Raw genomic sequence first — 16444 nt, forward strand, 5'->3', positions numbered from 1 at the left:
ACGGTTTTCTCTTTATCTTATTGCTAAGGGTCACTTCACAACGGTAAGCTTCGTTTGCTCCCCATCTTAGAAATACATTTCAGTAGATCAACACCATATAGGCCTATGCTACAGGCAGATACGTGCTCAAACGTATTCTGCACTTCATTTGTCAAGATTGGCGTAGACTCTAACCATCTTCTTTACTGCCCGTGTCTTCCAGGGCCCTCGTCTGTTATAGCAGCGAGAGATTCCAGAGTGCTGATCACTGAACTCTAAATGCCTAGCTCGTTTTCCAGCTGCTCTATGGGTGTTCCTGATGTATTTGTTCCGGCATGGCCGATTCCCCTGGACCCCGCTCGCTCATGGCAGTCACTAATGCGTTAAGGATAATGTTTACCATTGGAAAACGTGCTCAACTTGTTTCCATTGAGGTGCTTCCGATGACTGAAATAACAAAGGGTCACGTCCGAGGGATCAGAGGTCTCCGCTCAACAATTAGTAGGCTATTGTAGATACTTGCAGAAGTGATGGTATTTGAAAAGCATTTTTGGTGTACTAATAATATACTAATATTATTCAGACCCATTCAGGCTATGGATGGTGGTGCAATGTTTATCAAGATTTGAAGTAGCGTCTTTTATGATTTATAAAACTAGCCTTTGGATCATGAGCAAACCGGCTTCAAGTGCGAATTCCCCAGGGGCGCGAGTGCATTGGGGCCAACTCAGAGCCTCAAGGGAATTTGCGTGCCATCCATTCCATCTCCTTAACATTCTAATAAGAATAGCTGAAGTGCCCTGTGACGGAACTTCAAGTCCCTTGTCTGTTTAGCTCTGTTCTTTCTGTTCACACGTTTTGTCTAACTTAATCTTATCGCAGTGAGACATATATCTGAAGGGTTAATTGGGCATTGACAGATGAGTGTTAACAAGGTGTGTGGAGTAATGTGAAATGGGTACACGCACGGTCTTTTCGAGGTCTTTAGACTGCCTACAGAGATAATAATTATCGTGTTTCATCAGTGAGATTTAGGCTCAAATGTATTACAGCCTAAGCGATATTAGGACTAGGCCTAAATCAGATTCGGCTATTGTTGTTGTTATTGGTTGTATTTGTATTGTATAGGTAGGCAATAAAATGTATGTTTATACATGTTTGCCTACCTGTGGATTTCTTCCTGTAGCCTATAGTATTATTATTATTATTATTATTATTATTGTTATAGCCAACCATATGGTAGGAATTCACCATATGAAATTACACGTTGTGTGTTCCATGTGTAGGGCTATAACTAGCAAATAGGCTACAGTATCCTACAGCATCCTATGTGTAACTATATAATCTCTCTCCTATTAATTCTAACCGATTTTTTTTTCTTCACACTATGCGTTGCAATCCACAGAAATAGTTGAATTTGTAATTTCACGACTACGGTATAAAATGACCTACCACTGAGGAGATTAAAGGTGACGAGCGATTTATCGATGACAGTCACAGTAATTACCACGGCTCATCATGTCATCTATTAGATCAGCAGGAATCTTTTGATGTCCGGTGTTGCCACGACTTGTATTCTTTAATCAGATATTTTCCAATATATTAGGCTATAAACTTGACTCAAATAGTCAGTCGCTAAATAATTATAGGCTATGTTTTTTGCGGCATTCTAAACGGCATGACTAAAAATGAATTCAACTCTGCTCTCCCATGCATATCCTCCGTTCAGGATAATGTCCCGCGCGCATGGTATTTGATAAAGCCTTGCGGTGCCCTGCTTATTTGAAGTAGGCCTAACGGTATTTAAGGCATGTATCATAGCTGACTAAAACAGAATTAACCGTGTCGAATGGTCCTGACCGCAAGGCAACGCATCGCATCCTTCCTGATCCGTTAAACACGACTATCTGGTTTTAGGGCATGTATGAGACCGACAGGACGGACAGCTGACGGAATAACCCAATTTCAATATTTTCGTTTCTGTCTGTTGATCTCGCTTGTAACCCATGCGGGAACCTTTCATTTTATGCTCAAGATAGTGCAACAAAACAAAAAACATTTCTACTTCACGCACCAAATCTAGAATCAGGAGCAAAGTGTGCTTTTTTTAGCCTAAGATAATGCTTCCATTAAATGATCAACATTGGCACTTAGCATACCTCTGTTCTAGGCATATTCATTTGTTTAAAGATAACCATGCATGGTTCTTATCATATGGCATGCCTGCTGCTAATTTGGCTGCATGGTGATATCATTCTGTTTCAATACTAATTTTGATAATTAAGGCATATGTTTAGATCAGATTTAGCTAACACACATTTTTGAGTGCATCAGAAAGCCTAATGATGTTTTTTTTAATTATAGGACTATACCTCGTTTTAATTGCACTGTGTAATCAATACGTACCAATACAAACGTTTATTTATGTTTGAACTGTGCAGATATTTCGACAACTATGAAATCAACTAACCAGTGGGGTTAGTTGTGCCAAACAACACAGGGCGCATTGGACTGGTCTTGGAGTAGCTTAATGTGCCCTTATAAGGCTAATGTGCCTTCAGCTCGGTAGGTACTGAATCTAAATAGTGCAGGAAGATGTACCAGACCCGGGATGTCGTCTTCCCAGGCGTCTACCATTCCCATAGAGGTAGGTTAACACACCTTCGACCATTATGTTATTGTATAAGTAGACCTATACGCGTTATTATAATGTGATCTTATATGGCAGACTAATGTGGCCCTCTCGGTGAATATAAACAGCGCGTGCAGGATGTTCCCGGGGTGGCTCGTGTCATTATTTTATGCAAAGAGGAAAGGGGTTAATGTACCCCTCGACCAGGGTCGATTCCAGGCATAAGCGACATAAGTGGTTGCTTAGGGCTCCAGCCGCTAGGGAGTTTAGGAACTCGGTCGGATCTCAATTTACTATTGAGAATAATCGTAGTAGAATACAGGGTGCAAATTCTAAATTTGGTTGTGCATCAACAGTTTTTCTCTTATATCAGTCACTGAGAGTCACTCAATTAGCCATGTCCTCTAACAATGTTTAGATTGGTAGTCTAGCCAGCTATCTAAATGTGCCTTGGGGCCCTGACTTCCAGGGGGCCTGACTTCCAGGGGGCCCCCCATTTGATTTTGGTAGTCATTCTCACTCAGATATCATATTAACATGGCAAAAATAATTACAAAATTGGTAGAATTGCAGGAAACGTGCTTTAAAAGGTCCAATGCAGCCGTTTTTTATCTCAATATCAAATCATTTTGGGGTAACAATTAAATACCTTACAGTGATTGTTTTCAATTAAACTTGTAAAAAAATTAACAAATTGCTTCTTGGCAAAGAGCAATTTCTCAAGCATGAATTTTGCTAGGACTGTCTGGGCGTGATCTGAGTTGGGAGGGGGAAACTGAAAATTAGCTGTTATTGGCAGAGAGGTTTGGTACTCTCTTTCTTATTGGTCTATTCATTAATTTTGAAGTCACCATGAAAGGCCAGAACGCCATTCCACCAAAACAGACAGACATTTTAGGCGGTCTTTTCAAACAGCTCTTACACTAGAAAGAGCATTATCCACATGTTTACTATTTCACAACCTCATAGTGTAAATAAATATAAAGCACAGGTAAATAACGTTTTTAAAACTGCCATATTTCATCTACTCCCCATGGCAAAATGTGTCGAATTGCAGGAAATGTAAAACTTTAAAAGTAACATTTTCTCTCCACCATCAAGAGGGGGGCCACTAAAATGTTTTGCTGCGAGGTGGGGGGCTCCCAACCAAATCTGGTTTAGGGCCCCCAAAAGGCTACAGCCAGGCCCTGTTCTAGACGATTCTGAATTTTAGAAGAAGAAACGCCTCCTAAATGTGTGTTCATGCTAGTCCCAGCGTGATATCATGTTGGTTATTCCACTGTATTTTATATTGCATTGTCACCAGAGCAGCCGTATAGTTTAAACATTTCCTGCACGACATGACCATAGGCCAATATTGAGGTTGCCGAACTAGGCCAACGCAGTACTTTTCTGTTCCCAACACCCATGCTTAGATTTGGTCGAGCTATTTTCTCAAATATCTCGGAAAAATATCTGTTCATTTTATACTTTGTAATGTGTTGTTGTTGTATAAGGCAAAGCCATTGTAGAAAACTAGTAAACGGGGGTTTGCTTGGTTCTAGGCTACATTTGTTTGGTGAGAGAGGTCCAGCAGAATCAGTATAGCGCCCTCCACCAGACCAGACTGAGTATCTCAAGTCTTTCTTTGCACATTTTAACCCACCTTGAATTTTAAATATATTTAAAATATTTTAATACCATAGTGTTTGCACCGCATCGATATTCTCAACATATGAATACATCGATATGGAATGATTGCGCTTGACCAATAGGCTACTCCCTTGACTGGAATAAAGTAAATCATGCCATCCTGCCAAATGATGGATGAATTTCGAGCAATATTAGCGGTTCTGCCCCTGAACAAGGCAGTTAAGCCACTGTTCCTAGGCCGTCATTGAAAATAAGAATTTGTTCTTATTTGTCTTGCCTAGTTAAATAAAGGTTAAACATTTTTTACTTCATCCGTTTTGTGTTTCCCCTATCTCTGATTGACTCCCTCTAATCATATTGACCTATATCCTTTATTTACACATACTATGATATTATACACGATAATATACACAAGCTATATCGTGCACGATTTCCATGCAGACATTGCCCGTTTATCATTTATAACCTATTCCCTGCCTATATGAAACTCAGACAATAGATTTTTATGTAAAAGACAAATTCTCACTATTCTATTTATGCCAAAATTTCCCGCTACAAGGCTACACAACGATCCTACCGTCCTATCAGTTCATAACTGTATCAAGTATCTTGTCTGCCTATCAAGCAGTGGGATCCGTCTCATATAATATTATATCACATAATCGGCTTTCAGGAGAATCTAACGCTTTCCCAGCGGTGCTTTGGCAGTCGCTGTGAAGTCTCTACTGACCTAAGATGTGCAAAGCAAGCAACACGTGTCCAGGATGCACTGTTCCAAAAAGAAAGGCGCTTACATTACGTCCATGGTGATTAGCACTAAAACAACGTTACCACCACGTCTTAGAGGTTGCGCTGGACACATACTGCCTCAATCAGTCTGCTGTTTGTATATTTATACCTAGAAATCACATCAAATCTGTGTGTATTTGTCACATGCTCCGAATACAACGGGTGTTGTGAAATGCTTTCTTACGAGCCCTTCCCAACATTGCAGTATTTTTTTTAAAGAATACAAATAAAAAATAGTAGTACACATGATTGGAGATATATAGGCCTACAGGAAGTACCAGTACCAGATCAATGTGCAGGGGTATGAGGTATTTGAGGTAGATATATAGGCCTACAGGGAGTACCAGTACCAGATCAATGTGCAGGGGTATGAGGTATTTGAGGTAGATATATAGGCCTACAGGGAGTAAAAGTACCAGATCAATGTGCAGGGGTATGAGGTATTTGAGGTAGATATATATGCCTACAGGGAGTACCAGTACCAGATCAATGTGCAGGGGTATGAGGTAGAAATATAGGCCTACAGGGAGTACCAGTACCAGATCAATGTGCAGGGGTATGAGGTATTTGAGGTAGATATATAGGCCTACAGGGAGTACCAGTACCAGATCAATGTGCAGGGGTATGAGGTATTTGCGGTAGATATGTAAGCCTACATGAAGGCAGGGTAAAGTGACTAGGCATCAGGATAGATAATAATAAGAGTTCAATGGAGTAGCAGCAGCATATGATGAGTGTAAAAGGTGTGTGCTTATGTACTGTATGTGAATATAACCAATATAGCCTGTGCCTAATAGTATATGCTAATCATTTATATTGATAATAAATATAATAACTCGACCAATTTCTTAAAACTTCGAATTGTCGTTTCTTATTTATTCCCTATTTTGTAGCCTAATGAAACAGGCTACGTAATTCCTGGTTATTGAATTACACTTTCAACACTAAATATGCATCTTAAGAGGTCGTTTTATAATATTATAGCATCCAGAATTATAGCAGGGTGGGTGGATATTAAGGACAGACAGCACGCCCAATCAACTTCCCATGATGGTGGCAACGTTTTGTCGAAATGTAAGCCTTTTGACCGTTTTCTATCAACTTTGCGTCTTGCGTAATTCACACCGTGACCATGTTTTGAACTAGACTACATTTAGTGATCTTGTATTGAATAGAAATGTATGTAGGGAATGGAATCTTTCATTTGATACAGTATATGCCCGCTTTGTTTCAGAATAACAATCCCTCAACTAAATGTGAACCAGCGGATGAGTGCACTTTAATTCCACTCAGACTGATCGAAAGAATGTCTGAGAAGTTAATGGTGTGTACCAAAGATTTTCCTCCTAACAGCCACATTATTAATCTATCTGCGATTGCTTTCGGGGTACTGTGTAAATAATCCAACAAATTAGGATTCTCTTCATTTTTCCTTTAGTCTATGAGTCTACGTTGTTAAATGGATAAGACCCGGATTCTAATTGTGTCGCTTAGCCCAATCAAACTATCGTAATTGAAATCGTGTGGCAATCATTTATTGCAGTACATCTAAGGAACGGTCCGACTGCAATCAAGATCTTACTGTATAAGAGACGTCAAGGTTATTGGACAGACACGAGCAGAGTAATACGTATTTTCTGCTGTAAACGGACTCCATTCGCCTTATTAAGCCTTATTGATAGGCTAAGAGACAACAAATAGCCTATACATAGGCCTAAAATTATCATTTTACATGAAAGCATGACAAACTTGAAATGGCAATATGATTTAAAGAGAATTTGTAAACGTTGCAAATAGCCTACATAAAACTAGTGGAGCCAAAAATATGTATTTTATCCATGCTGCTCGATAGAGAATGCAAATGTTAATAGGCAAAGCAATACCTTGATATCAACGAATGATTAGGCTATTATCGCTCATTTGCAGATGATGCAAAATAGTAGCATATGCCTTCACCGATGAATGTTTTAATGTTAAAGATTGTAGCGAGAAGACAATTACGGTAAAATATGTAGGTTTATTATTGTGGTTATTATCATTATTGCGGTTATTATATTATTATTATCAATTTAAGATAATAGGCTAAGTATTACAGTGAGCCTATTATTCGTTGGTAGTCATTATTATTTGATATAAGTATTGCCACTACTAAGAAAAATAATATATTATTGCATGCTATCATTGATGCTATCACGCGGAGTTATTCATTTGAATATTTGTGACGTTCACAGCAAGTTAGGCCTAATGGTTATCCCTGTGTATGCTTCTTGTTTGTAGTTTGTAAGTCTCAGAACCAGAGGCTAACCATGTTTATTGTCACACTGCAATTTAGTGAGCTATATCAGACGATCTAGGCCTGCCTATACTAATGTATTTAAGCCAACGACTAACTATATATGAATGCACTCAAAAGTTGACTCGGACTGGACCGCTTTGGTCCTTATTTTGCCACTGATTTCGCGAATATCCATAATGGTGTTCTCCAAAATCAAATGAGTTTTGGGTCGTTAGCAGTGCGAAGTATGTTTCCTGGTCCTTGAGATTCTGACAAATCTACAAAAATGGCAAATGAGTTAGTGATGATTATAGACCTACTCCATTACAGGTCCCCACTTGCTATAATGGATGAGCAGTGCATTTGGAAAGTACTCAGACCCCCTTCCATTTTTCCACATTTTGTTACGTCACAGCCTTATTCTAAAATGGATTAAATAACAAACGTTCCTCATCAATCTACACACGATACCCTACAATGACAAAGTTAAAACAGGTTTTTGGACATGTATTAAAAATAAAAAACGGATACCTTATTTAGAGTACCAGTCAAAAGTTTGGACACACCTACTCATTCAAGTGTTTTTCTTTATTTTTACTATTTTATACATTGTAGAATAATAGTGAAGACATAGAAACCATGAAATAACACATATGGAATCATGTATTAACCAAAAAAGTGTTAAATAAATCAAAATATATTTTATATTTGAGATTCTACAAATAGCCACCCTTTGCTTTGATGACAGCTTTGCACACTCTTGGCATTCTCTCAACCAGCTTTGAGGTCGTCACCTGGAATGTATTTCAATTCATTTGTGGAATTTCTTTCTTTCTTAACGTGTTTGAGACAATCAATTGTGTTGTGACATGGTAGGGGTGGTATACAGAAGATAGCCCTATTTGGTAAAAGACCAAGTCCATATTATGACAAGAACAGCTCAAATAAGCAAAGAGAAAGGACAGTCCATCATTACTTTAAGGCATGAAGGTCAGTGAATCCGGAAAATGTCTAGAACTTTGAACGTTTCTTCAAGTGTAGTCGCAAAAACCATCAAGCCCTATGATGAATCTGGCTCTCATGAGGACAGGAATGGAGGACCACCACAGGAATGGAAGACCTAGAGTTACGTCTGCTGCAGAGGAGAAGTTCATTACAGTTACCAGCCTCAGAAATTGCAGCCCAAATAAATGCTTCACAGAGTTCAAGTAACAGACGCATTTCAACATCAACTGTTCAGAGGAGACTGCGTGAATCAGGCCTTCATGGTCAAATTGCTGCAAAGAAACCACAACTAAAGGACACCAACAAGAAGAAGAGACTTGCTTGGACCAAGAAACACGAGCAATAGACATTAGACCGGTGGAAATCTGTCCTTTGGTCTGATGTGTCCAAATTTTAGATTCTTGGTTCCAACTGCTGTGTCTTTGTGAGACGCATGCATTGCTGGTGACACCTTCTGTGATTCATTTCGAATTCAAGGCACACAGCATGGCTACCACAGCCTTCTGCAGCGATACACCATACCATCTGGTTTATGCGTAGTGGGACTTTCATTTGTTTTTCAACAGGATAATGACCAACACACCTCCAGGCTCTGTAAGGGCTATTTGACCATGAAGTGATGGAGTGCTGCATCAGATGACCTGGCCTCCACAATAACACCACAATCACGGTTTGGGACAAGTTGGACTGCAAAGTGAAGGAAAAGCGGCCAACAAGTGCTCAGCATATGTGGGAACTCCTTCAAGACTGTTGGAAAGGCATTCCAGGTGAGAGAAGGCGAAGAGTGTGCAAAGCTGTCATCAAGGCAAAGGGTAGGTACTTTGAAAAATCTATAATAAAATTTGATTTGTTTAACATGTTTGCATACTACATAATTCCATATGTGTTATTTCATAGCTTTGATGTCCTCACTATTATTCTACAATGTAGAAAATAGTAAAAATTAAGACAAAACCCTTGAATGAGTAAATGTGTCCAAACCTTTGGCTGGTACTGTACATAAGTATTCAGACCCTTTGCTATGGGACTTGAAATTGAGCTCAGGTGCATCCTGTTTCCATTGAATGTCCTTGAGATGTTTCTACAACTTGAATAAAGTCCACTTGTGGTAAATTCAATTGATTGTACATGACCTGGAAAGGCACACACCTGTCTATATAAGGTCCCACACTTGACAGTGCATGTCAGAGCCAAAACCAAGCCATGAGGTCGAAGGAATTGTCCGTAGAGCTCTGAGACAGGATTGTGTCGAGACACAGATCTGGGGAAGGGTACCAAAAAACATTCTGCAGCATTGACGGTCCCCAAGAACACAGTGGCCTCCATCATTCTTAAATGGAAAACGTTTGCAACCAGCAAGACTTTAGCTGGCCGCCAAACTGAGCAATCGGGGGAGAAGGGCCTTGGTCAGGGAGGTGACCAAGAACCCGATGGTCACTCTGACAGAGCTCCAGAGTTCCTCTGTGGAGATGGGAGAACCTTCCAGAAGGACAACCATCTCTGCAGCACTCCACCAATCAGGCATTTATGGAAAGGACGCACCTGGCCAGATGGAAGCCACTCCTCAGTAAAAGGCACATGACAGACCGCTTGGAGATGCCAAAAGGCACCTAAATGACTCTCAGAACATGGGAAACAAGATTCTCAAAGTTGAACTCTATGGCCTCAATGCCAAGCGTCACGTCTGGAGGAAACCTGGCACCATCCCTACGGTGAAGCATGGTGGTGGCCACATCCAGATGTGGGTATGTTTTTCAGAGGCAGGGACTGGGAGACTTGTCAGGATCGAGGGAAAGATTAACAGAGCAAAGTACTGAGATATCCTTTATGAAAACCTGCTCCAGAGCTCTCAGGACCTCAGACTGGGGCGAAGGTTCACCTTCCAACAGGTTAATGACCCTAAGCACACAGCCAAGACAACTCAGGAGTGGCTTTGGGACAAGTCTCTGAATGTCCTTGAGTGGCCCAGCCAGAGCCCGGACTTGAACCCGATCAAACATCTCTGGAGAGACCTGAAAATAGCTGTGCAGCAACCCTCTCCACCCAACCTGACAGAGTTCTAGAGGATCTGCAGAGAAGAATGGGAGAAACTCCCCAAATACAGTATGCCAAGCTTGTAGCGTCATACCCAATACTTGAGGCTGTACTCGCTGCCAAATGTACTTCAATAAAGTACTGAGTAAAGTGTCTGAATACTTATGTAAATGTGATATTTCCGTTTTAATTTTTTTTTAAATAAAAAAAACACTTTTTGCTTTGTCCTTATGGGGTATTGTATGTTTATTGATGAGGTAAAAAAAAAGGTTGTACGGTAACGAAATATGGAACATGTCAAGTGTTCCGAATGCACTGTATGGACTCCATTGTGGGAGCTCAGCTTTCAGCCCTAAATAGGCTATGGGATAGTGTTTCTGAGTTGTTTGGGACGTTTTGGAGATAATAACATTAGTTTCTAACTCATTTCAATTTCACATATGTGTTAATTGTGAGTTATATTCTATTATTAATTCCCTTTTTGTCTTTGGGGAGGGGATCTCTTCTTTGATTTAGCAAATGTCTCATCGCTGTTTGGGACTTTTTTTTAAAGCGCCCCATTGATGACTCTAACCTCTCACATCCAAATGGAATTGACACCATTAAAGTAATTTACAGGTTAACACTTCTGAAAGGTTCGGAAGGGTTGAGTGGTCCTGGAACTTTAGTGCGGCCGTAATGAGGATGACCGCAGGTTAACGACGTATGTAGTCGTGTTTCAGAGGGCCATGGCTGGATTTCTCGTGAGAAGGACAAACGAAACAATATTTACGACACTTTTAAGCATCCATCACTTTGACATCTGGTCGTCTAGCACCTGGTCTTCATTAACATTAAATATTACATTCCGGGCTAATTTGGAGCAGAGCTCGGCCAATCAAATAGATTGGAAAATCTATTTCGCACAACAGTCACATATGAGTGGAAATATGGGTCTTTTGCGTTTGGTAGCTCTTCAAAACTAGTTCATGTAAACATTACTATAGTTTTAAGTCAGCATTGTTGAGGAACGTGTTCATTCTTATTGTTTGTTCATTGGATCTTGCCAATGCCTAAAATTATATCTGTATCTTCCTCATTAGCATCTTCAGCATCATCATTGGCCTATGTAAAATAATGTAGACTCAACCTAAATCCAAGCCCATAACCTCAACCCAAACCGATATAACCTAAACACCCTAACATTAAGCACCTGAACATGTAGCAAAATAGTGTTACAAATATGTGTTATGAAAATGTAATATTGAATAAAACGTTTAAAGTTTGTCCAATACATTTTAAAGGCCAACATATTTGTGAAATGACTGTAAACATATATTTTTTTACATAACACCATAAAGTATAGGCATATATGATAACTAATACCTATTGTGTTCATTGTCATTCCCTCTCAAAATTGTTTGATGAACACCACAAGGAAAGGACGCACCTGGAAGAGTGGCCTAAAAACACCTGACGTAAACTATACATGGCGGTTGTGCACTGGCAAGATGAACCTAACCGGATCATTTAAAAAAGTTTCCGAGGCCGTGTCCATCCCCAAGGCTCTGTAGGAAACTCCCCACCGCATAACAGCGCAAGGCTGTTGGAATCTGCACAATGTTGCAGCGGGTTGGTCTGTTGATTGAGGGATACAAAATACAGGCCGTCTGACTATCTCCTCACGTGGGAGCCAGTATTTTTTAAGGATAGCCCCATCATTTTGAGTCTGCAACGGGTTCACCTTGTTGCGAATATGTGCATTTATATAAACTAGCCAACTGCGCAGCGGACGCCCCTGGTTTGGTTGGAGATGTGCCCTGACACCCGACGTTGAATTGCAATGCATCACCTGGCAGAAATTCGCGTTTGAATCATGTAATGTGAGACAATATATCCACAGGAAAGTATAATTACATACAATTCTCAAAGCACTGGTAATGAGTTGAGCTTTCTATCACCTGAACCACGCACACAATATTAAAACAAAAACATACATGAGACTCATGCATACTTGCCTAGCTCGTGCACATGTTTACATGGTTCTGCACATGCTTCAGGTGATAGAAACCTGAACACATGACCAGTGCTTTGAAAGGTGGATGTACTTATGCTTTCCTGTGGATATTTTGTCTCACATTCCTACTACCAAACGACCAACCTATGGACAACAGGTAAAGTATGTTATAAAAAAAAAAATTTAATCCCCCAACATTCTGGCTTGTAGAGGTCAGGAGAGCTAACTTTTCTGATTAAAACGCTCATTCCTGCCTGATGTACAGTGGGGCAAAAAAGTATTTAGTCAGCCACCAACCATAATTTGCAAATAAATTCATTAAAAATCTTACAATGTGATTTTCTGGATTGTTTTCTCTCATTTTGTCTGTCATAGTTGAAGTGTACCTATGATGAAAATTACAGGCCTCTCTCATCTTTTTAAGTGGGAGAACTTGCACAATTGGTGGCTGACAATACTTTTTTGCCCCACTGTAGAATAGAAGTTGCTACACATGCTGAGCACTTGTTGGCTGCTTTTCCTTCACTCTGCGGTCCAACGCATCCCAAACCATCTCAATTGGGCCGAGGTTGGGTGATTGTCGAGGACAGGTCATCTGATGCAGCACTCCATCACTCTCCTTCATGGTCAAATAGCCCTTACACAGCCTGGAGGTGTGTTGGGTCATTGTCCTGTTGAAAAACAAATGATAGTCCCACACCATCACACATGTGGAGATCATCCATTCACCTACTCTGTGTTTCACAAAGACACTGCGGTTGGAACCAAATATCTCAAATTTGAGTCAGGTTTGTAGGCCTCCTTGCTCGCACACACTTTTTCAGTTCTGCCCACACACTTTCTATTGGTTTGAGGTCGGGGCTTTGTGATGGCCACTCCAATACCTTGACTTTGTTGTCCTTAAGCCATTTTTCCACAACTTTGGAAGTATGCTTGGGGTCATTGTACATTTGGAAGACTCATTTGCGACCAAATCATCATTGATGTCTTGAGATGATGCTTCAATATATCCACATAATTTTCTTTCCTCATGATGTCATCTATTTTGTGAAGTGCACCAGTCCCTCCTGCAGCAAAGCACTCCCACAACATGATGCTGCCACCCCTGTGCTTCACTGTTGGGATGGTGTTCTTCGGCTTACAAGCCTCCTTCTTTTTCCTCCAAACAGTTCTCTTTCTGTTTCATCAGACCAGAGGACATTTCTCCAAAAAGTATGATCTTTGTCCCCATGTGCAGTTGCAAACCGTCGTCTGGCTTTTTATGGAGGTTTTGGAGCAGTAGCTTCTTCCTTGCTGAGCAGCTGATTGATTTGCACTTTTCGCACCAAAGTACGTTCATCTCTAGGAGACAGAACGCGTCTCCTTCCTGAGCTTTATGACGGCGGCGTGGTCCCATAGTGTTTATACTAGCGTACTATTGTTTGTACAGATGAACGTGGTACCTTCAGGCGTTTGGAAATTGCTCCCAAGGATGAACCAGACTTGTGGAGGTCTACAACAACAACAAAATCTGAGGTCCTGGCTGATTTCTTTTGATTTTCACCTGATGTCAAGCAAAGAGGCAGTAAGTTTGAAGGTAGGCCTTGAAGTACATCCACAGGTACACCTCCAATTGACTCAAATGATGTCAATTAGCCCAACAGAAGCTTCTAAAGCTATGACATAATTTTCTGGAATTTTCCAAGCTGTTTAAAGGCACAGTCAACTTAGTGTATGTAAACTTCTGACCCACTGGAGTTGTGATACAGTGAATTATAAGTGAAATAATCTGTCTGTAAACAATTGTTGGAAAAATTACTTGTGTCATGCACAAGGTAGATGTCCTAACCGACGTGCCAAAACTATAGTTTGTTAACAAGAAATTTGTGGAGTGGTTGAAAAACTAGTTTTAATGACTCCAACCTAATTGTATGTAAACTTCCGACTTCAACTGTATAAAAATAGGCACAAAAAATATTTATACAGTATATATTTATAAAGATTTATTTTTTATCTATAAATATATTTTTTGCATATTTTGCATGTTATTTTGGCATTAATACATGTTCACATATCAGTTTGCAAACAATGCAAAAATAATCATGGAGTTAAATAAAGCTGCATACAAACATGGTCTCTTTATTGCTTTCTTGAGATAGGCAGCTCCAAAATGCAGGTGTTTCAACCAAGTTCAGTGCTTTTTGTGGTGTTGGGGCTGCCTTTTGAAAATACGTCGTGTAGGGTTTGGTAATGTTCTCTAGTTGCGCCGTGATTGGCTCAGTGTTCTATCACTCATGGGGACACTACATCACCGCAAAAACTAAGAGGGAGGGGGCTCGACAATTCAAGCCCCTTGGGTGCTGCCATAGAGTTACATTAAAAGTTGCCCCATCCAACAAGGCTCAAGATCATTGGCCACAGATAAAATCACATATCTACCGCAGCTTTGATTGGACTGATCATGTCAACATCATACTTTCAAAATCTTAGCTAGCGGTCATCATCATGAATCAAGTTGGCAATCTACTGGCAAGTCCTTTTCCATCCTTGTCATATGAAGATAAATTATAGATATCGGTGCTCTTCAGCCATTGGCCATAAGCATTACACAACAAGTTGGAAATCGCAAATTCAACAATGATTGGTTTGGAAGGAATCGGGTTAAAGGTTGAATACATTGGCCATGCTGTCAATCCAGCATGACTTCTGCCACGGTCAAGACAACTGGAAACTCAGAAAACAACGAGAAACGACTGGGAAAATACGTTTTCCCATTCCAACCCGGAATTCCAAAACGGGAACTTAGACCTTTTTCTAGAGCTCTGACTTGAAGACCACCGACGTCATGATTCGACCTTGTTTTTTTTTCAAGTTCCCAGTTATCTTGAAAGTACCCACAAGGACCGCTGCACCACCTTCCTGTTCAGAACAACAATGCACAGAACAACAATGTGAGTCCAAAAATGTATTGTATACTACTGCATAAATGATGTAATATGCCAGGGAGATATGTATACTGTAGCTAAGAAAGTAATACTAAGTGTATGTTGTGTAGTAAGCTGTTAGTAGCTCATGTGCCTCACCCTAACAATATGGTCCCTTTTCCATTCATAATTTAGCCTACTGTTCTGACTTGGTGGTGCACATGTAGCCTATAGCCTGTTTTAGAGAAATGTAATCATAGAATATTGTAAGAGCTTTATGCCCCAGATTTATGGAGACCCTAGTGTTTGAGGACTGTTTGTCACCATTATAGTGCAATTAATGTGTTGTGTCGTGTCTTTGCTGGCATGCATCTAAAAAAGAAATATATCATTTTTTGCCTGACCAAGATTTACATGCAAAAATCGCCACTGGTTCCAGTTTTTTCCAATTTGGATAAGTACTGGATAAGATTCAGCTTGGGATAAAACTAAGCTTGACAAAATGTTACAAATACATATTTCAAATATTACCCTACATTAGATCCTATACATTACCCAGATGAAACATATGTCATGGTATGATCATGCCCATTCACAAAACAGTTGTACATTTTTTAGAATTATATCTGGTGAGGTGTTATGGCAGAGAAGAAGCCTAATGCTGCACTTTGTCTGCTATATGAGTAGTGTGGATCACTCAGATGTGCAAAGGTTTTTAAGAGTCACATTACTAGCAGAGGCTCTGGGAAACACCTTGGCTACTAAAGACAGCCTACATCATAAGATAGTTCTAACGATGATCATAACGCTACGCATGCTCTGGGAAACGAGGCCCAGATCGTGTGTGTGTGTGTGTGTGTGTGTGCGCGTGCGTGCGTGCGTGCGTGTGTGCGTGCGTGCGTGCGTAAACTCAGAAAAGAAATAAACATCCTCTCACTGTCAACTGAAAGCCCTTTGTTTCTAGCCATTTTGAGCCTGTAATCAAACCCACAAAAGCTGATGCTCCAGATACTCAACTAGTCTGAAGAAGCACAGTTTTATTGCTTATTTAATCAGCTCAACAGTTTTCAGCTGTGCTAACATAATTGCAAAAGGGTTTTCTAATGATCAACTAGCTTTTGAAAATGATAAACTTGGATTAGCTAACAATCTGCCATTGGAACATAGGAGTGATGGTTGCTGATAAAAGGCCTCTGTAG

This window comes from Oncorhynchus nerka, linkage group LG18 (genome assembly GCF_034236695.1).
Source record: "Oncorhynchus nerka isolate Pitt River linkage group LG18, Oner_Uvic_2.0, whole genome shotgun sequence".
Lineage (NCBI taxonomy): Eukaryota > Metazoa > Chordata > Actinopteri > Salmoniformes > Salmonidae > Oncorhynchus > Oncorhynchus nerka.